Source organism: Gossypium arboreum, chromosome 9 (assembly GCF_025698485.1).
Source record: "Gossypium arboreum isolate Shixiya-1 chromosome 9, ASM2569848v2, whole genome shotgun sequence".
Classification (NCBI taxonomy): domain Eukaryota; kingdom Viridiplantae; phylum Streptophyta; class Magnoliopsida; order Malvales; family Malvaceae; genus Gossypium; species Gossypium arboreum.
Genome location: NC_069078.1, coordinates 64788428 through 64811310, shown reverse-complemented (window position 1 = coordinate 64811310; position 22883 = coordinate 64788428). Strand labels below are relative to the sequence as shown.

Below are 22883 nucleotides of genomic sequence, written 5' to 3'. Positions count from 1 at the left end.
CGTCATGGATATTTCTAGAAACCCATTTGATTAAGTCATTTTAGGAAAAGTGATTAATTTTGGAAAATACTTTCATTGCGGAAGCTTTGCTTGTTGTCGTGTTATTTTGAAATCAACTGTTGTTTTTGAAAACGCGCCCTAAAGCTATCCAGTTTCAACAGTTAAAATAAGTAATACCTATCTTAGTAATACATATTAAAACCATCAAAAATAAATAAGCGACCTTATTACATTTAAAAGCCCAAAACCTCAAACGTAATTAAAAGGATGTCCAGTTCACGGAAGAAAATCAAACTTTTAGAGCGGTGGCCACTCAAATTCCCTCACGCTCCAAGCCCACTATGGTTGGGGATTTCTGCGTGGATGAAAATAAAAGGGGTGAGTTTGGGGAAACTCGGTGTGTAAGGAAAACCCATTCAAAGTCCAAGTCACTCAAGCCTATTGGGCCTAAGCCCATTCAGTAATAATGGTCTTGGGCGAGCCCTTTTCAGATTACAATAAACCGGGCCTTAGCCCTTATTCAGATAATGATATGGCCCATAGGCCCATTTCAAAATACATGCAACATCGAGAAACATATGCAAGCCCATTTGGGAGACTACTCAACCCACCAACCACTACACTCCACCCGTACCAGCCATACACTCCATGTGGGGAATAACTCAACCCACCCATTTAACACTCCACAGATTGCGGCATTGCTTTCCGATTATCGATAAATTGAGGCAAAGCCTCCAAAGACGTGGACAAGCCACTTTCAAGACTTCCTCCACAATATCCCAATCCCATGTATCGATAATAACAACATGGCATGCAATAAATAACAACAATCAAACATGCATTTAGGTCAATTTAACCCTAGGGGTATTTGGTAATTTTGCACCTAGGGGTATAACGGTAATTTTCCATACATAGGGGTATTATAGTAATTTAGCTGCTTTTAGGGTTTTTCATGCATATTCCTACTTTTCACGTACTAACGAATCAGTCTCGAGGGTTCTTACTGAATTGGGCGATTGGCCCATCATTCCAATTTTGGCCCATTAAGCCCAAAAATATCGAGGGCACGTAAATCATGCACTTTGTAGTCCAAATTTTGCAGCTTACCAAAAACATTAATCGATTTACCTCACGAGCATTCGCACACTGCAAATCTACAAAATACCGCTTTTCGGCATTTGACTTTTCGACTTTTGCCGATCTAGACTAAGAAAGAGGGTGTTAGTTACACACATGCTTATGACGATATCTTGACGAGATCCACACACGAACCGCCTACAATTGGATTACTAACACGTTAATCTAACTATTCAAATACAAACTACGATTAACCCCTTACAATATTCGGTCAACCACACCTACAGATCATAGTAAGCTTATAAGAAATCAATAAGCAACTCATTAACAAATTTTTGTCAATGTTTACCACATAATCATAATTTCACTGCAATCTGTCTTCCTGAGCAATAGTCACTAAATTATTTATAACTGGAGCTACGAAACTCCAAATCAAGTTCCGTTAATTTTCCCTAAAAATAGACTCATATATCTTCTATCCATAAAATTTTCAGAATTTTTGGTCTAGCCAACCAATACCAGATTTTTCTCAAAGTTTCCCATGTTTCACTGTTTGACTAATCTGACCACTCTTCATTACGAATCAAATTTCTCATTGTACAGAACTCAAAATATGTTGTTGTTTATTCCATTTGAAACTAGACTCATTAAGATTTAATTACATAATTTATTCAGCTTCTAATTCATCTCCTGCAATTTATGGTGATTTTCCAAAGTCACGTTACTGCTGCTGTCCCAAGCAGATTTATTACCAAATCACTCTTTCATACACCTATCTTGCATGCATGTTATTTAAACATGTATATCACCAATCAATCATCACATATCTATGATTTTACTTAAGTATAATCTCCATTTCATCATTTTAAAGCACAACATGTTAGCTGATTTTTCCCTTTAACATCTAAGGCACATGCATGCTCATTTGTTTGGCTCAACTTCACCTATCTTCCATTTTTCATCAAAAGAACATGAAACAACAACCATTTCCTTCATTTTAATTCATGACTAAATGCTCACAACACAACTAAAAATCAAAATATACTTCAAGAGTTAAGGTAGAATCAAGAAGAACTCATGAACCTCAAAATAGAAGCAAGGTACCAAGAACTTACCTTCAATTTTCCTCCTCCTAATGACCAAATACTCAAGAGCTTTCTCCTCTCTTTTCTCTTCTCTAACTTTCAGCTATGATGAACAAAGATGGACAAAACTTTGTTCTTTTCACCCTTTTTCTTTTAATAAAACTTCATATTTCATCCATTTAATTCTTTAATACAAAAGACATGAAATTCTTATCATGAAACATTTACCTAACCCATTATCATGAAACATTTACCTAACCCATTATCATGGAACATTTACCTAACCTATTATCAATTTGTATCAATTTGTACCATAAATTATGGATATCAAGTGTACATTTTGTCTACAACAACATGATGGTTGGCCACTTCATGTAAAATGGGAGGTTTGTCATGCAAATCCTCCTATTTTGCACTCCTATTTATTTGGCCACTTCAATTTAGCCTATATCATTTTCAAACATTTTCACATAGGTCCTATTTCATAATTTCACTCACAAATGACAAAATCAAAGCATGAAATTTTGTCAACATTCACGAAATTCGAAAATTGGGGCGTTACAACTCGCCCTCCTTAAAGAAATTTCGTCCTCGAAATTTACCTAATCCAAACAGATGAGGGTATAGTTTGTTAACGTCTCTTCGGCTCCTAAACTCAGAAGTTTCCCCTTCCTTAACTTGTTGAAAACGAGCGACCAAAGACTTATCGTTCAACTATTTTTCCTTAATCGATCCAACCAGGTTGGCCTCACTTGCAACTCACCAACAGACTTCCATCATCATATGACTCAGACGAGCAAACATTGCTCTCGGATCGAATCTGACTCTACGACTTAGAGCATCGGCTACCACATTAGCCTTGCTTGGGTGATACTTGATCGAACAGTCATAATCCTTAAGCAACTCAATCCATCTCCTTTGCCTAAGGTTCAACTCCTTCTGAGTCAACAAATACTTAAGACTCTTATGGTCAGTGTATATAATACACCTTTCTCCGTACAAGTAATGTCTCCAAATCTTAAGTGCAAATATCACTGCTGCCAACTCTAAATCATGAGTCAAATAGTTTCCCTCATGAGGTTTAAGCTATCGTGATGCATATGCAACCACCTTACCCTCTTGCATTAACACGCAGCCCAAACCCACGTGTGATGCGTCACTGTACACAGTAAAATCATTCCCAAACTCCGGCTGAATCAACACAGGTGCTTTAGTCAGAACTTTCTTCAACTTCTTAAAAGCTTCCTGCTGCTTCTCAGTCTATACAAACGGTACTCCTTTTCTTATGAGTTTTGTCAGAGGTGCTGCCATCACAGAAAAACCTTCCACAAACCTTCTGTAGTATCCTGCCAGATCTAGGAAACTTCAGATTTCGACACCGCCCTAGGTGGCTTCCACTCAAAATTGCTTCAATCTTTCAAGGTCCACCTTAATCCCTTGGCAGAGACCACATGTCCTAAGAAGGTTACCTCCTCAACCAAAATTCACACTTGTGAACTTCACGAAGAGTTCCTTCTCCTTAATACTTACAAGACTATACGGAGATGCTCATCATGTTTCGTTTCGCCAGAATATACCAGGATATCGTCAATAAAGACGACTACGAACTGATCCAAAAATGGTTGGAACACACGATTCATCAGATCCATAAATGCTGCAGGAGCGTTCGTCAGTCCAAATGGCATAACCAGAAACTCATAATGACCATATCGAGTCCTGAATGCCGTCTTTTGGATATCTGCCTCCTTGACCCTTAACTGATGATATCCAGACCGAAGTTAGATCTTGGAAAATACAGAAGCTCCTCTAAGCTGGTCGAATAGATCGTCAATCCTTGGAAGTTGATACTTATTCTTAATCGTCAGTTTGTTCAACTGGCGATAATCAATGCACATCCGCATCGTACCATCCTTCTTTTTCATGAATAGCACTGGCGCTCCCCATGGAGACACGCTTGGCCTAATAAAGCCCCTATCCAACAACTCTTGAATTTGAGCATTTAACTCTACTAACTCCTTCGGTGCCATCCTATACGGTGCGATAGACACAGGCACCATTCCAGGCAACAAGTCTATTCCAAACTCAACTTCTCGATTCGGAGGCAATCCTGGAAGCTCCTCCGGAAAAACATCTTGGAACTCCTTTTCGGTCCTAACATTATCCACTGTCAGTCCCTCCTCTTCCGACTGACTTACAAATACCAATTAGGCCTCACAACCTTTCCGAATCCACTTTTCGGCTCTTAATGCCGACACCACATTGGACAAATAATCCCTTCTCTCACCTATCACCATAACCTCCTCATCCTTTGTAGTTCTTAACACCATTTGTTTAGAAGCACAATCCAGAGTCGCCTTATGCTTAACAAGCCAATCCATTCCCAGAATGAGGTCAAACTCTCCGAACAGTAACTCCATCGATCTCCAGAAAAACCTTGCCTTGAGTTTCAAAGGGTACATTCCTATACAGTTTGTCTACCCTAACCGAGTGACCCAAGGGACTTAGTACAGATACCCCACTCACAATCTCCTCAGAGCAGTGCAAGTCATCCATAATCCGTTCTGTAGCCTCCAACCAATATTCCGCCACATTCGGGGCTATACCAGACACGCCCCTAAAGATCTCCGTTCCGTTAGTCCCGAAGTCATTCAGAAATAGATCCCTGAATTTCGTTGCTCAAACTTGCTCCGGCAACCCTTTCCAGAACACGAAGCATTGCCTGTGACAGGGCATCATCCTCGGCACCACGTTCATGAGACTCTACCTCTGTTGCCGGTGGTACCGGTGCATCCACCGTCGGCATATGTCTCAAAGACGAAGATCTCGCTCGAGCACGTCTTCGACTACGTCCACGGCCTCTTGTACTCATATCGTATTATCTTGATTACGAATTTTTATGCATTGATTCAATATTCCAGTGTTTATTACAGATGTTTTATGAATCAGACAGTAATTCAAAGTTTGTTTTCGCAGAATCGAAATCTAGCTACAGTTTCAGTCTCTTATCAGATTTTCCTATGGTTTCAGTATCACCCTATCTAGAGTATCCTAACAGGATTTCAGTACATACAAATAATTCAGAAAAATATTCAGAAGAGTTCAGAGTAATACTTACAGACTTGAGCCGGAGATTCGGAATGCCACCTTCTAAAGATCTAAATTTTGAAAATCGAGTTTTTCGCATTCTTTATAAAATTTTCGCTTTCGAAAATCTTTGTTTTTGTAAACCCATTCCACAGTCGAGTTGTTGCAACCTAGGCTCTGATACCACTAAATGTAGCACCCCAAACCCGGCCCAGAAGTTATGGCCGGATCCGGCATGCCACATCAAAAACGTTAAAAAAAATCCATTCTAAGTCCAGAAAATCGTACTTAATGTTCAAAAGATTAATTCATTAAGGGTTAAAGTGAATGGAAGCGATTACACCGTAGGAAACCGGAAAAGAGGTGGTGAGTCCATCGGATTGCTAAGTACCAAGCTCCCCGGATCCAATCCTAGACATGCATACGCCATTGCCACACCTTAACGTCATGGATATTTCTAGGAAACCGATTTGATTAAGTCATTTTTAGGAAAAGTGATTAATTTTGGAAAATACTTTCATTGCGGAAGCTTTGCTTGTTGTCGTGTTATTTTGAAATCAACTGTTGTTTTTGAAAACGCGCCCTAAAGCTATCCAGTTTCAACAGTTAAAATAAGTAATACCTATCTTAGTAATACATATTAAAACCATCAAAAATAAATAAGCGACCTTATTACATTTAAAAGCCCAAAACCTCAAACGTAATTAAAAGGATGTCCAGTTCACGTAAGAAAATCAAACTTTCGAGCGGTGGCCACTCCAAATTCCCTCACGCTCCAAGCCCACTATGGTTGGGGATTTCTGCGTGGATGAAAATAAAAGGGGTGAGTTTGGGGAAACTCGATGTGTAAGGAAAACCCATTCAAAGTCCAAGTCACTCAAGCCCATTGGGCCTAAGCCCATTCAGTAATGAGTGGTATTGGGCCGAGCCCTTTTCAGATTACAATAAAGCGGGCCTTAGCCCTTATTCAGATAACGGTATGGCCCATAGGCCCATTTCAAAATACATGCAACATCAAGTAAACATATGCAAGCCCATTTGGGAGACTACTCAACCCACCAACCACTACACTCCACCCGTACCAGCCATACACTCCATGTGGGAATAACTCAACCCACCCAAATTTAACACTCCACGATTCTTGCAAGATTGCTTTCGTTAACATAAATTGAGGCAAAGCCTCCAGTACGTGGACAAGCCACTTTCAGTACTTCCTCCGTCAATATCCCAATCCCATGTATCAGATAATAACAACATGGCATGCAGTAAATAACAACAGTCAAACATGCATTTAGGTCAATTTAACCCTAGGGGTATTTCGGTAATTTTGCACCTAGGGGTATAACAGTAATTTTCCATACATAGGGGTATTATAGTAATTTAGCTGCTTTTAGGGTTTTTCATGCATATTCCTACTTTTCACGTACTAACGAATCAGTACCGAGGGTTCTTACGAATTGGGCCGATTGGCCCATCATTCCAATTTTGGCCCATTAAGCCCAAAAATATCGAGGGTATGTAATCATGCACTTTGTAGTCCAAATTTTGCAGCTTACCAAAACATTAATCGATTTACCTCACGAGCATTCGCACACTCGCAAATCTACAAAATACCGCTTTTCGGCATTTCGACTTTTCGACTTTTGCCGATCTAGACTAAGAAAGAGGGTGTTAGTTACACACATTTTATGACGATATCTTGACGAGATCCACACACGAACCGCCTACAATTTGATTACTAACACGTTAATCTAACTATTCAAATACAAACTACGTATTAACCCCTTACAATATTCGGTCAACCACACCTACAGATCATAGTAAGCTTATAAGAAATCAATAAGCAACTCATTAACAAATTTTTGTTAATGTTTACCACATAATCATAATTTCACTGCAATCTGTCTTCCTGAGCAACAGTCACTAAATTATTTATAACTGGAGCTACGAAACTCCAAATCAAGTTTCGTTAATTTTCCCTAAAAATAGACTCATATATCTTCTATCCATAAAATTTTCAGAATTTTTGGTCTAGCCAACCAATACCAGATTTTTCTCAAAGTTTCCCATGTTTCACTGTTTGACTAATCTGACCACTCTTCACTACGAATCAAATTTCTCATTGTACAGAACTCAAAATATGTCGTCGTTTATTCCATTTGAAACTAGACTCATTAAGATTTAATTACATAATTTATTCAGCTTCTAATTCATCTCCTGCAATTTATGGTGATTTTCCAAATTCACGTTACTGCTGCTGTCCCAAGCAGATTTATTACCAAATCACTCTTTCATACACCTATCTTGCATGCATGTTATTTAAACATGTATATCACCAATCAATCATCACATATCTATGATTTTACTTAAGTATAATCTCCATTTCATCATTTTAAAGCACAACATGTTAGCTGATTTTTCCCTTTAACATCTAAGGCACATGCATGCTCATTTGTTTGGCTCAACTTCACCTATCTTCCATTTTTCATCAAAAGAACATGAAACAACAACCATTTCCTTCATTTTAATTCATGACTAAATGCTCACAACACAACTAAAAATCAAAATATACTTCAAGAGTTAAGGTAGAATCAAGAAGAACTCATGAACCTCAAAATAGAAGGAAGGTACCAAGAACTTACCTTCAATTTTCCTCCTCCTAATGACCAAATACTCAAGAGCTTTCTCCTCTCTTTTCTCTTCTCTAACTTTCAGCTATGATGAACAAAGATGGACAAAACTTTGTTCTTTTCACCCCTTTTTCTTTTAATAAAACTTCATATTTCATCCATTTAATTCTTTAATACAAAAGACATGAAATTCTTATCATGAAACATTTACCTAACCCATTATCATGAAACATTTACCTAACCCATTATCATGGAACATTTACCTAACCTATTATCAATTTGTATCAATTTGTACCATAAATTATGGATATCAAGTGTACATTTTGTCTACAACAACATGATGGTTGGCCACTTCATGTAAAATGGGAGGTTTGTCATGCAAATCCTCCTATTTTGCACTCCTATTTATTTGGCCACTTCAATTTAGCCTATATCATTTTCAAACATTTTCACATAGGTCCTATTTCATAATTTCACTCACAAATGACAAAATCAAAGCATGAAATTTTGTCAACATTCATAGAATTCCCGAAAATTGGGGCGTTACAGGTAAGTTGAACCTTCAGTCACATATCGAGGTATTTTCAAAATCTGCTTTTCAAGTTAAGTTTCAAAAAATCAACTCATATTGCGAGAGGTGAGTTGAGCCTTGGCTCACGTGCTGAGCTATTTTCAATTTCTGTTTTTAATGTCTGTTTTTAGAGAGACAATTCATATTGCGAAAAATGAGTTGAGCTCAGGATCACATGCCGAGTAGAGAATAAAGATTGAAGCTGATTAAAGACGTCAGATTCTGTCTCCTTAAAGTTGCAGTGGAGTTGATCGAGGGTATCAGATCTTGCCTTTCTAGAGTCGCAGAAGAAAAGACCACAAACCTTATCTCACTGAAGCGATAGAAGAGTAGATTGAAGTTGTAGATCTCACCTTTCTGAAGTTATAGCGAAGTAGATCGAAGCCATACATTTCATATCCTTGAAGTTACATCGGAATAAATTGAAGCTACAAGGCTTATATCACAAGAGGCAGTGGAGTGAACCAAAGCTACAAGATGCGGTGGACTGAAAAGGGACTAACTAAACAAGAAGAGTTCCAAAGCAAGTCAAGACCTAGCAAGACCGGGCAAATTCGGTCTTCCTTGAAAGTCTTTGCTCTATTATCGTTGCACGACAATGAGCAAAGAGGGGCAGCTGTAGAAGCCCAAATTGCCCGGGCCCGATTATATCAAAACCCAACCAAACCTCTAAACCCACTAAAATCCTTAACCCATGACCCATTTACATCTACCCAAACCCATTACAAAACCCAAATATTAAACCCAATTCAAAAGCCCATTAAGCCTCCCCCCAAAAAAACTAACCCCCAAAAAAAGAAGAAAAAACTTAACCCCCCCCAAAAAAAACCAAGAAACCCTAGCCACCTAGCCACTTTCCCACTTGCCCCATTTTTCCTCCCATTTTTATATCCATTGTCTACCACCACCACCTACAAAATAGAAAAAAAAATAGAAAATCATGTAAAAGATGGCTATAAAAAGCCATTCAAAATCATGTAAGGGGGGATTTTAGAAGGATTGAAAAAAAAAACACAAAAATCCCTTCAAGTTTTGAACACAAAAGAAACATCAATAAAAAGGTTGCATCTTTTTCTTTTTCCTCTTTTTCGAATCTTTTTTTCTTTTTTGTGTTGTTTTTTCTTTCTTTATATATACATATATTGTTAAAAATTTTACCTTTTCTACCACATACCACTTGCATGGCCGTGATGGTCGACGATGGCCAATGACCGATGATCGACCGTGTGACCCCCTTGGCCGGATTCCTTTCCCCTCCCTTCTCTCTTCTTTCCCCTTCTTTTTTAGATATTTTATATATATTATGTATACATTTTTAATGCCATTAGTTATATATTTCTTATGTATATATTCTTAAATACTATTATATACATATATATATATATTTTAAATACCATATTGTGTATATATTATTATTACAAATTATTACTATTGCTAGTATTATTATAACTATTATTATATTAGTGTATATTTTATGTACATATGTATATATATATATATATTTTTTGCACATATCATTATTTTATATTATTGTTGTAAATTTTTATGTATATATTTTTTATGTACGTCTCCTAATATTTTCTTTTATTGTAGATATTATTATTATTATTATTACATACTTTTATTATATGCATATATATATATGTATTTTTATGTACATATTATTATTTTATATTATTATTACCAAATATATCATTTTTCCTATTTTATTATTAGTACATGATTTGTTTTTATTTTGTAAATATCATTATTATTGTTATTCTAATATTCTAGTATTCCATGTTAATATTTTTCATTAATGATATCATTTTTTTCGTCCTTTATCTATTTTAATTTCTCACTTTAGGAATATTTTTCTCATGTTTTAATTAATTTCAAAAATAAGGCAATGTACCGATTTAATATTAAGCCATCGATTTCATCGCTATGTTGAGTGAAATTAAATCGGCTTGTGTTAAAAAACAGGACACCCTTTCTAAAAAAAAATCGAAAACTAAAATTCTCATTTTCAATCGGATCACGATTAAATATTATATTGAACTCGTATTTTGAAAATCAAGTCAACAAATGTTTATGAGATACCAATTTTGGGCGTCGCGAGGTGCTAATACCTTCCTCGCAGAATCGACTCGAACCCCAATTTTGCTCGAACTTTCACGTAGACCTAAATTTGGCCTTCTTTTTGTTTTAAAATAATTTTATTAGGTGTTCGATCACACCTATAAAAAAGGATCGATGGCGACTCCCTTTGCTAATAAAATCAAAAGTTGGTTTTCAAATGTTTAATAAATCGCCACAATTAGCGACCAAGCGAAACTAAATTTTTTTTACGTCACTACACCGGGTATAGAGCTCATGTTATGCAAGAATGCACGTGTACGGTGTGTGGGGAGAAACTCACCAACCTTTACGTTTTATTTAAAAAACTACAAAACTAAAACCATAAAACTTAAAGCTGAAAAACAAAAGATAAAACAAATTAGGAGATATTTACAACATAATGCGTATGTATGATTTTTTCGAAAACAAAACTTAAGGATCATGATTAAATATTAATTTGAACAAGGAACTTTGAAAATTTTGATAACACGAGTTTAATTCCAGACACGACTCTCAAAAAGGGGTCCCCAGTGGAGTCGCCAACTGTAGCGACGTAAAAATTTAGCTTTACTTGGTCACTAATTGTGGCAATCTATTGAAAACTTGAAAATTGAAATTTGATTTTAAAATAAACAGGGAGTCGCCACCGATCTTTTTTTTAGGGTGTGATCGGACACCTATTAGATTCTTTTATTTTTAAAACAAAAAGAAGGCCGAGTTTAGGTCTACATTAAAATCCAGAGAAAAAGTAGGGTTCGGGAGTCGGTTACGCGCGAGGAAGGTATTAGCACCCTCGTGACACCCAAAATTGGTATCTCATAAACATGTGTCGTCTTGATTTTCAAACATACGAATTCAATGTAACATTTAGTTGCGATCCAATTGAAAAGACGAGCCGACAAATTCCATCCAACATAGCGATGAAACTTACGGTTTAATGTTAAATCAATACATTGCCTCACTTATTAAAAACAAGAATAAGATTTTCGAAATAATGCAAAGCAAATTGATGTGAAATAAAAATAAATAAAAGAGCCAGAAATATATGAAAGCGAATAACGAATATGACAATAATGAAAAAAAAAACAATAACAATGCATGCGAGATTAAACGTAATAATAGTATCAAATACGAGAAAACAATGAATATATATAATAATAATAACGGTAATAAGAATATGCACACCAAAAAATATATATATGTGAATAGTAGTAGTGTCGAAATATACTATACATAATATTCAAATATATACATGAAATAGTCAATATATATATATACTACTTATATAGTCAATATATACATGATGTATAAAAAATTTAAATCTTGAAAGATGTATGTACATAGTAACACTAAAATACACGCATAATGCATACCTATATAATATATAATGAATATGTACAAAGTACATTATAAATACTAATAACATAAAGAAAATTATATACATTGATAATACTATATAAATATATGTATATATATTTTAAAATGAATACATAATAACATTAGAATAAAATAATAAGTATAGTAATAACTATAAGGATATATAAAAATAATACTATATATAAAAATGTATACAAAAACTATAGAATATATGTACTAATATTAATAATAAATATAGTAGGAATAAAATAAATGTAATAATAATATACACAATATGGTAATAAAACATGCATATACATATAATAGTATCTAGGAATATACACAATACTAATAAACTCACGTCATACATTATGCAAATTTTTACATTGACATTTAAGAACCTATGTACCAAGAAACGATTTTCCAAGGGATATAGAACTAATTAACACAAACAAAATGCAACAAATTTTAAAACGATGATAAACATGCTTGAAATCAATGATGCTAAATCAAATAAGAAATTTGAAACCATGATACATGCAACAAATTAAAATTAATTTAAAAAGATTTTATGATAGGTAGCCAATGTAACAGTTTGAAATATGGAAAAAAGAAATAATATATAAAATAATAACATACAAACAAAACTTATAATATGTACTATATGAAAGGAAATTTAAATTTAGTAATATACAACACAATTTAAATGGCGTATACTAACCCAATAGAAATTATACTCATGGAATAAAATCAAACCAAAAAGAATTATGCATACATATACATAAAATAACATATAAAGGCATTTACACTAGCTATCAGAATAATCTAAACAATACAAAAATATAAAACCATTAATTCTAATGTGATGCACTACATCAATAAGCAATATAAAAGCATATACGAATGAATATATATATACAACAACTGATGGAATCAAGAAAGAAAAATAATTCCAAAGAACATTTATTAAACAAATTTTCCAAAGAAAACTACGAATATTTGCAACAATTTAAAATGGAATAACAATAAAAATAATGAAATGATTCAATTGAAGTAAAAATGAAATCAAGGGGATAATTTACAAGCAAATAAAATCTATCAAACCACAAGGAAGATTAAAATGCCATGCGCGAAAACCAACAGGGATTAAAAAAACAAACATACCAAACCCCCAAAACGGAACATTTCAGCCCAGACTGAAGTGAACAGATGCGCCAATTTTAGGGGAAAAATAAATAAAAAAATAAAGAACATACGGAAAGATCAAATTGAATGCAAGAGCGAAGGAGAGGGACCGATTGCGCCAATTCCCCATTTTAAGCCAAAAGGCATGGGTCCAGCACCAAACGGTGCTGTTTTATTCTGCTATTAAAATCACCTTTTGTTTTAAACACCATTTTCACATCTGCATCTTTTAAAAAACTTAAAAAAACTTTCAAATGCTCTCTCATCTCTCTTCCCATTTCCGTCGGACGCCGCCTCCATCAAGATCCCAGGCGCCATGGTCGCCGACGGCACGAGCATGACTCCGGTAAGACCCCTCCTTCCTCTCTTATACTTCGTATTTGTATTAAATCCGACTTTTGTATTTTTTTTATTCCCTTTTTTCTTCTCCTTTTGATTAATAATCTGTGTAATACAATCCCTCTTCTTTTGTATTCGAAAACAGAAAAAAACTTATTTACAATCTGTTTTTCCCCCTAAAATACAATCGATCCTTCTCTAAAATCCCCCCTTACAAATGATAGATTTTGGCTTTTTAAAGCCGATCTACCAAACATTCATTCCATATTTTTTGTTTTTGTTCATTTGTTTATTTTTTCTTCCATCATTCGCATGCTTTCTCTTGCTGTTGTTTTTGTCTTTGTTGCAGGTGCCATGCGACGCGTGGAAGAGGCGACGGTCAGGGCGTGATGGCCGAGGTGGCATGCATGGGAGGAGCGGCGGCAATAATGCTTTGGTGGCTAGGGTTCTTTTTTAGCAGAAAATATTTTGTGGGCTAGGGTTTGATGTAAATTGGGCTGTTTAATATTGTAAATGGGCTATTTATTTTGGACTTTTTTTTATTGTTTTGGGTTTTGTTATTTTTTATTTGTCTGGGCCAAAAATTGGTATTACAGCTGCCCCTCTTTGCTCATTGTCATGTAACGAGAATGGAGCAAAGACTCAAAAATGGCCAATTTTGCTTAGTCTCGCTGAATCTTAACTTCTTGGTACTTCTTTTCTTCTAATAGCCTCGTTTTATCCTACTGCATCTTCAAGGGCATAGGAATTGTTGCTTTGATTCACTCCACTGCAACTTCGGAGATTTGAGGAGAAGAGATTTGTAGCCTCGATCTTCTCTACTAAAACTTCAATTAGCTTTACTGTAACTTCAGGGATATAAAATCTGTATCTTCGATTAACTCCAATCTTTATTCTTTACTCGGCATGTGATCCTGAGCTCAACTTATTTCTCGCAATATGAATTGACCCTTTTTTAAAAACAGACATTAAAACAGAAATAGCTCAACACGTGAGCTAAGACTCAACTCACCTCTCGCAATATGAGTTGGTTTTTTTGAAACTTAATTTGAAAAGCAGATTTTGAAAATACCTTGACATGTGACCTAAGGCTCAACTCACCTCTCGCAATATGAGTTGATTTTTTGGAAAGTAGAATTTGAAAAGCATAAATTGAAAAAACGAAAAATTGAAAATACCTCAGCGTGCGAGCTGAGGCTCAACTCACCTCTCGCAATATGAGTTGAGTTTTTTTTTTGAAAAACAGAACTTGAAAATACCTCAGCGTGTAAGCCAAGACTCAACTCACCTCTCACAATATGAGTTAATTTTTTTTTGAGAAGCAGAAATTGAAAAAAAACATCTATTGAAAATACCTCGGCGTATGACCTGAGGCTCAATTCACCTCTAGCAATATGAATTGATTTTTGAAAACGTAAATTAAAAATACCTCGCTATGCGACCTGAGACTCAATTCACCTTTAGCAATATGCATTGATTTTTGAAAACATAAATTGAAAAACAGAAATCGAAAATACCTCAGCATGTCCTGAGGCTCAACTCACCTCTCGCAGTATGAGTTGATTTTTGCCAAACAGTAATTGAAAATACCTCAGCGTGCCCCGAGGCTCAACTCACCTCTCGCAATATGAGTTGATTTTTGAAAACATAAATTGAAAAACAGAAATCGAAAATACCTCAGCATGTTCTGAGGCTCAACTCACCTCTCTCAGTATGAGTTGATTTTTGCCAAACAGTAATTGAAAATACCTCAGCGTGCCCCAAGGCTCAACCAACCTCTAGCAATATGAGTTGATTTTTTTGATAAACAATAATTGAAAATACCTCAGCGTACCTCGAGGCTCAACTCACTTCTCGCAATATGAGTTGATTTAGAAAACAGACATAAAAACAGAAATTGAAAGTGACTCAACACGTGAGCCAAGGCTCAACTCACCTTTCGCAATATGAGTTGATTTTTTTGAAGGTAGAATTTGAAAATACCTCGGCGTGCCCCGAGTCTTAACTCACCTCTCACAATATGAGTTGATTTAGAAAACAAACATAAAAATAGAAATTGAAAGTAACTCAACACGTGAGCCAACGCTCAACTCACCTTTCGTAATATGAGTTGATTTTTTTGAAAGTAGAATTTGAAAATACCTCGGCGTGCCCCGAGGCTTAACTCACTTCTCACAGAAATGAAACATCCACATACCAAAAGATGTCATGTGGTGGAGTTCAAGTGTCTTTTCCTCGATTCAGTATAACTAACATTGCATCCTCTTGCTCCGCTGGAGTACCTGTATATGTCATTCATGATGTTATCATGATATGCACATGTTTGTCTTAAATGCCTTTATGCCTACATGATTATGCTATGAGCTTTAGGCATGTTTGTCATATATCCCTTTTTCGTCACAGTTTTTGATGATCCGCGTTCATTGCTTCGACTCTTGACTTTCTCTTCAGTACCCGTACCCGTCCTCAAGCTTCACGAATAATCTGTGTTTCTCAGATATCACCCTTTTGCCCCTGGTTGAGCTTTGTCCTTGCATTGAGGCTCTTGTACTTACAAATTCTTACCCGAGTAATGCTTAACATTTCTTTTGTTTAGAGTATGTCATTTCACTATTTATCATGTAAATGAACCACATAATGAGATGCATGAAAATGGTCAGGTAGGGACAAAAGGATACCTCACATTTATTCATTTCAAATGTAGCAAACAAAGAAAGTTAACCAATGATAGTAAAAGAGTGTCATAAAGAGAAAAGGGATTGCATTCAATGAATACAAATGCTCTAGATATTCAATACATGAAGTCTTCCACGTTCCTCAATCAAGAATCTTTTTGAGCATGGCTTCTTGCATAAAAGATTTCGAGCTTTCAGAAATGCTTCAAATATCGTAGTCTCACTATTTGACCCACCGCTCAAAACGCCTTACTTTTAAGCCGTTGCTTGTTTATTAGAACGCCCTTTCGGGTTTTCATCCTAATCTTTTGTGTTAATCAAGACACCCTTTTCGGGTTTTCGCCTTGATCACCCTTTTTATTTTTTTTTTTGTTTTTTTTAGGCATAATATTTCTTCACAGCATCTGAGTTCACTGGATTCGGTTACTCCTTCCCATCCATCTCAGTGAGAATCAAAGCTTTACCCGAGAATGCCTTCTTTACGACGTATGGTCCTTCCCAATTCGGTGCCCATTTTCCTCGCAGGTCTCTTTGTATTGAGAGAATCTTTCTCAGCACGAGTTCTCCTTCGTGGAATTCTCTTGGCCGTACCTTCTCATCATAAGCCACGATCATTCTCTTCTGGTACATCTGTCCATGACAAATTGCCTTTAGACATTTTTCTTCGATGAGGTTTAACTGGTCATATCGAGCTCGAACCCATTCTGCTTCCTCTAATTTTGGCTCCATTAAGACTCGTGAGAGGGGATCTCAACTTCGATAGGTAGTACAACTTCCATTCCATAGACCAGAGAGAAAGGAGTTGCCCCCGTAGATGTCCGTACAAATGTGCGATATGCATACAAAGCAAATGGTAGCTTCTCATGCCAGTCTTTATATGTCTCAGTCATTTTCCCAATAATCTTCTTAATATTCTTGTTGGCCGCTTCAACAGCTCCGTTCATCTTTGGGCGATAGGGCGAGGAGTTATGATGCTTTATTTGGAATTGCTCACACACTTCTTTCATCATCTTGTTGTTCAAATTCAAGGCGTTATCTGAAATGATTCTTTCAGGAAAACCATATCGACGAATGATTTCCTTTTTCAAAAACCTACAAACCGCAGTCTTCGTCACATTGGCAAACGATACAGCTTCTATCCATTTTGTGAAGTAATCAATAACCACAAAAATGAATCGGTGTCCATTAGAAGCTTTTGGGGAAATTGGCCCTATAACATCCATGCCCCACATAGAAAAAGGCCACGGAGAAGTCATGACGTGAAGGGGCAAAGGGGCTACATGAATTTTATCACTATAAATTTGACATTTGTGGCATTTTCATGCGAAATTAATACAGTCGCTTTCCATCGTCAGCCAGTAATATCCGAATCTCATAATCTTCCTAGCCATAGTGAAATCATTGGCATGTGTCCCACAAATTCCTTCATGGACATCCTTAAGTATTTTTCTAGCTTCAACAGCATTTACGCATCTCAAGAGCACCTGATCTTTTCCTTTTTTGTACAGGATGTCCCCATCAAGAACGAATCACGCTGCTATTCTTCTGATTGTTCTTTTTTCGTTCTCGTTTGCTTGTTCGGGATACTTTTGATTCTTGATATATTCTAAGACATCATGGAACCATGGTCGTTTATCTGGCTCTTTTTCAATGCTGAAACAATGTGCAGGGACTTTATATATGCTTATTTGAAGAGGCATTATTTTTGTTTCTCTGTTTGCTTTGAACATTGAAGCCAAAGTGGCCAGGGCATCAGCCAATTGGTTTTCTTATCATGGGAGGTAATTAAAAGTTATTTCTTTGAATTCTTTAATCAACTCTGTCACTAGATCACTGTATTTAACCAGTTTCGAGTCTCTCACTTCCCAATCTCCATGGATTTGGTAAATCACCAAGGTTGAGTCTCCGTATACCTCTAAAGTTTTGCCGTTTCGTTCAATAGCTGCACGAAGTCCCATGATACATGCCTCATATTCCACTATGTTATTAGTACAGAAGAAGTTCAGCCTGGCAGTGAGTGGGTAATGGTTCCCTTCTGGTGATACTAAGACCGCTCCAATCCCATGCCCCAATATGTTCGATGCACCATCAAAGCTCATCTTCCATGACTTCTTTTTTGATGACTCGCCCTCTTTTTCTATAATGCACATAAAATCTTCATCCGGGAAATCAAATCTCAATGGCTCATATTCATCCATTGTTCGGGTTGCCAAGAAGTCAGCTATTGCGCTTCCTTTTATTGACTTTTGACTTACATAGACGATGTCGTACTCCGATAGTAAGATCTGTCACCATGCCATTCTTTCTGAGAGTGCAGGTGATTCCATCATGTAATTTGTTGGATCTAGCTTTGAAATTAGCCATGTCGTATGATACAACATGTATTGCCTGAGTCTCTGAGCTACCCAAACCAGAGCACAACAGTATTTTTCAATGGATGAATACTTTGCCTCAAATTCAGTGAACTTTTTACTGAGGTAGTAGATCGCCTTTTCTTTCTTTCTTGACTCGTCGTGTTGCCCCAGTACGCAACCTATTGAATTTTCGAACACTGTCAAATACAAAATTAATGGTCTTCCCGGAGTTGGCGGTACTATCACAAATATTGTTTTATCTTATCAAAGGCCACCTGGCATTCCTCATTCCATTCTCCCGGGTTATGTTTTCGAAGAAGCCGAAAGATTGGGTCGCATTGGTTGGTAAGTTGAGCAATGAATCGGGCGATTTAACCTCCCTAAAAATCCTCTGACTTCCTTTTGCGTGCGCGGAGGTGGTAACTCTTGAATGACTTTTATTTTATCTGGATCAACCTCGATACCTCTTTCACTGACAATGAAGCCCAGCAATTTTCCCGAGGTAGCCCCAAACGTACATTTGGCCGGATTGAGCTTTAGCTGGAACTTTCTCAGTCTGTCGAACAATTTCTTCAGGTTCACTACATGCTCTTCTTCCCCTCGGGATTTAGCAATCATATCATCGACGTAGACCTCTATTTCTTTATGCATCATGTCATGGAATAACGTCACCATAACCCTCTACTATGTTGCCCCAGCATTCTTTAACCCAAATGGCATCACCTTGTAGCAGAATGTTCCCCACATTGTTACGAAGGTAGTTTTCTCCATATCCTCAGGGGCCATCTTGATCTGATTATACCCCGGGAATCCGTCCATGAAAGAAAACAATGAATGTTTTGATGTGTTATCCACCAACGTATCAATGTGTGGTAAGGGAAAATTATCTTTAGGACTTACTCGATTCAGGTCACGATAATCCATGCACATTCGTACTTTACCGTCTTTCTTTGGTACCGGGACTATGTTAGCCACCCATTCTGGGTATTTGGAAGCTTGTAAGAAACCCGCATCGAATTGCTTTTTGACCTCTTCTTTTATCTTTAATAGCATTTCAGGTCTCATCCGTCTTAGCTTTTGCTGAATGGGTTTGCATTCCAGTTTTAATGGGAGTTTGTGGACCACTATCTCTTCATCCAATCCTGGCATGTCCTGATATGACCATGCGAATACATCTTTGTACTCGCGGAGCAAAACAATCAAATTATGCTTGGTGCCCTTGAAATAGGAGTCCCAATCTTTACTTCTTGCTTCCTTTCTTCAGTTCCCAGATTTATTGTTTCAACAGATTCTTGATGAGCCAAAATCTGTTTATCCTCTTGTTCCACCATTCTTAGCAAGTCAGGAGACGAGACATAGTCTTCAGTATTTTCTTCGGCTTCGAATTCTCCTAAACAAACAACCTTCTCAAAACTGATTTCAAGACTCGTAACAGGTTTGTTCATGCTGTTGACATCTGAGCACCTGAAAGTTGAATGGAAAAGGAAACTAGAGAGGGGCATCCAAGTATTGGAACCAACAAACGAAATGTTATGGCATGTCATGAGGCAAATGTAAGGATTGGCTATGAAAGGAGAAAATGATTATGAAATTAGTGATAATGTGAAAGATTATGACAAAATGCATCTTCATTGATATTCATTTGAATGATAAAGAGCGAATGCAGCTTTTATAAAAGAACTCTATTATATCTAAGGACATAATAGAATGTTAACTAATAAAAATATATACATAAAATAGTAATAATATATATATAACTAATAACAATAAAAATAAAGAAACATGTATGATATGTATATAAACCTATATGATATATATTTATATTAGAAATGATAATAAAAAAACTATTCAGACGCTATATAGATACGTATATATATATATATATATATATATATATATATATATATATAAATAATAATGATGTTATAATATATGATGGTATTAGAAATGTACATAAAATAGTATGAAAGATAGATAGCTAATAATATTAAAACATATACATAATAATATAATATTAAAAGCATATATATATATATATATATATATTAATATTAAAATGCATGTGTATATATGATATAGTATTAGAACACTTATATAATATATAAATATAAATACTTTTAATGTTTAAAAACTTAGTAATTATATTACATAGATACATTATAAATAATATATATGTAATATATATATATAGTAGTAACTATAATAAATATATATTAGTAATAAATATAAAAATAACAAGAATAATATATAAAAAGAAAATAAAGACAATACGAAAATAAATTCAAATCTGAATAAAGTACTAAATTTAAAACAAAAATAAAGTTTTGGGGTAATTTTAAAAATAAAAACAAAGAGAGGGACTTATTTAAACACGGGCAACACTAAGGGGGGCTGAAAATGCAATTTTCTGAACTATTTTAAAACGCACAACAGTAAAGGGACTAAATCGAATCACGCAACAACTTTCAGGTCCAAATTAAAGTAAATTAAAACTTGATTGTAAATTAAAAAAAGGCGGAAGGGCTAAATGTGCAATTAGCCCTTCCGTTCAAAAACACGCAGACCTTAGGCCAGACGGGTCGGGTCGGATCGGGTAAGGCCAAAACGACGTCGTTTTGGGGCTTAAGTATAGCTCCCAAAACGACGCCGTTTTGGAGGCTATAAATAGGCCTAATTTCAAAAAAAAAAAATCATTTGTGAGGGGAAAGGAAAAAAAAAAGAAAGAGAGAAAGAGATAAAAAGAGAGAGGAGGGAGAGGGGAGGGATTCCGGTGGGGTGCTGGTCACCGGTCCGTCACCAGACCTTCGTCGACGTTGCGTCGACCACGACAAAGGTAATCGTGGGCTTGGAGAAGGTAAAACTCTAATTTTTTTCTTTTTTTTCTTTTTATTTGTTTTCTTTTTATTTTCTTTTTATATTTTCGTATATATATGCTTGAATGAAAAATACTCGTAGAAAGGAGTCACCTTTTGCCTCTGATCTGATTTGATTCTCGGATCCCTTTTGTTTGTTTGAAATACGACCTATGTATGTTTATTGAAATCTTAAACTCTCTTTTTAGTTGATGTTTACAAAGAAAAATGAAAGGGAAAAAGAACCCTATTTTCAGTTTTCTATTCGGCTTTTATAGCCTGTTTTGTTATATTGTCTTGCTGCTGTTGCGTGTTTGATGTGCAGGTGGTGGTTGGCGACGGTGGAGCAGGTGGTGGCAGAAGCATGGGCGATGGGACATTGCGGCGCTGGGGTGCTCAGGGGTTGTTGGGGGCAGAAACAAGTGGAAGCTGATTAGGGTTAGGTTTAGTGGGCCATTCGGTTTTGGGCTAGTGTTTTATGGGTTTGGGTTTAATTGTAATTGGGTTGTTTTGTATTGGGCTGAATGGGTAGTTAGATGGTTTAGGCTTTAGTTGAGCTAAGTTGTATTGGGTTTGGTAATTTTTTTGTTTAAATTATAAATGGGTTTAGGGGTATTTGGGTTAAAAATTGGCTTGTAACATTGGAGAAAAAATTTTGAATGGTGGGATACTAAGTGGTTTCTTGTGGAAAGATTTTTTGATTTTTTCTCCTCAGGCAACAATGTTTCTTATTCAGGAATGGGCAAAAGTTTATGGTTGATTTCGGTGACTGCCGCATGTTGGTCTGTTTGGCTGGCCTGGAACGAGCTAGTGTTTGATAGCAAATGTCCTTCAATGAATGGTTTGGTATTTCAATCCAGGTTGCGGGCTTTAATGTGGGTGAAGGCCGTCCAAGATGTTCTAAGCGTGGAGGAGAGATTTTGGTGGATTTGTCCGATTAGAAGTTGGAATGAGGTTATAAAAGCTGGGATGGGTGGCAGATTATGGTGTCCTCTGAGAAAGGGTTGGGTTAAATTTATCTTATGTGGGGTTGTGAATGAGGACGATGTTGGGTGTGGTGGGGTTTTAAGAGATGCGGATGGGGTGGCAAGGGCAGTTTTCGGGTCTAGTGGTTGCTGAAGACTACTTGGCTGCTGAGTTGGGTGCGATTATTATTGCTTTAGACATGTTTATAGCTATGGGGTGGATGAGTAAAAGCTCTTTAACTATAGAACTTGGTTCTAAAGAGGTATGTTGCTGGATTGAGAACAAGGAGTTGAGACCGTGGGTGCTGCTTCCTTGCTTCAGGGAAATTGATTTAAGGTTGGCTAGAATAGGCAATGTCTGTTTTGCTATTACTGACAAGAATGGAAACAATTTGGCGTTTGCTCTGGCGGTTGCAGGTATTAGAAGTCCTGGTATGTACAAGGCTTGGTGGTGAGTTTTCCTTTTGGGTTCTGGTACCTGTTTCTGTCTCAGCAATTTTGTTTTTGCTGGTTACTGTTATTGGTCTAATCATTAGATGTTGGTTTTTGTTTAGTGCTCTGTTTTTTTGAGGGTAGAGTTTATGTAGGGGTGCGATGGCTTTTTTGTTTT

The 22883-nt window shown here is 36.2% G+C and overlaps 1 long non-coding RNA gene across 1 annotated transcript in view; it reads right to left on the bottom strand.

Annotated features, from left to right (window-relative positions):
- The window catches only part of LOC128280386 (uncharacterized), a 32289-nt gene extending 29947 nt beyond the window's left edge, over positions 1–2342 (bottom strand). The window contains exon 1 of the long non-coding RNA XR_008270557.1: positions 2193–2342. This is a non-coding gene — a long non-coding RNA (uncharacterized LOC128280386). The remainder of the gene's footprint in view (positions 1–2192) is intronic.
- Between the last annotated feature and the right edge of the window lie 20541 nt (positions 2343–22883).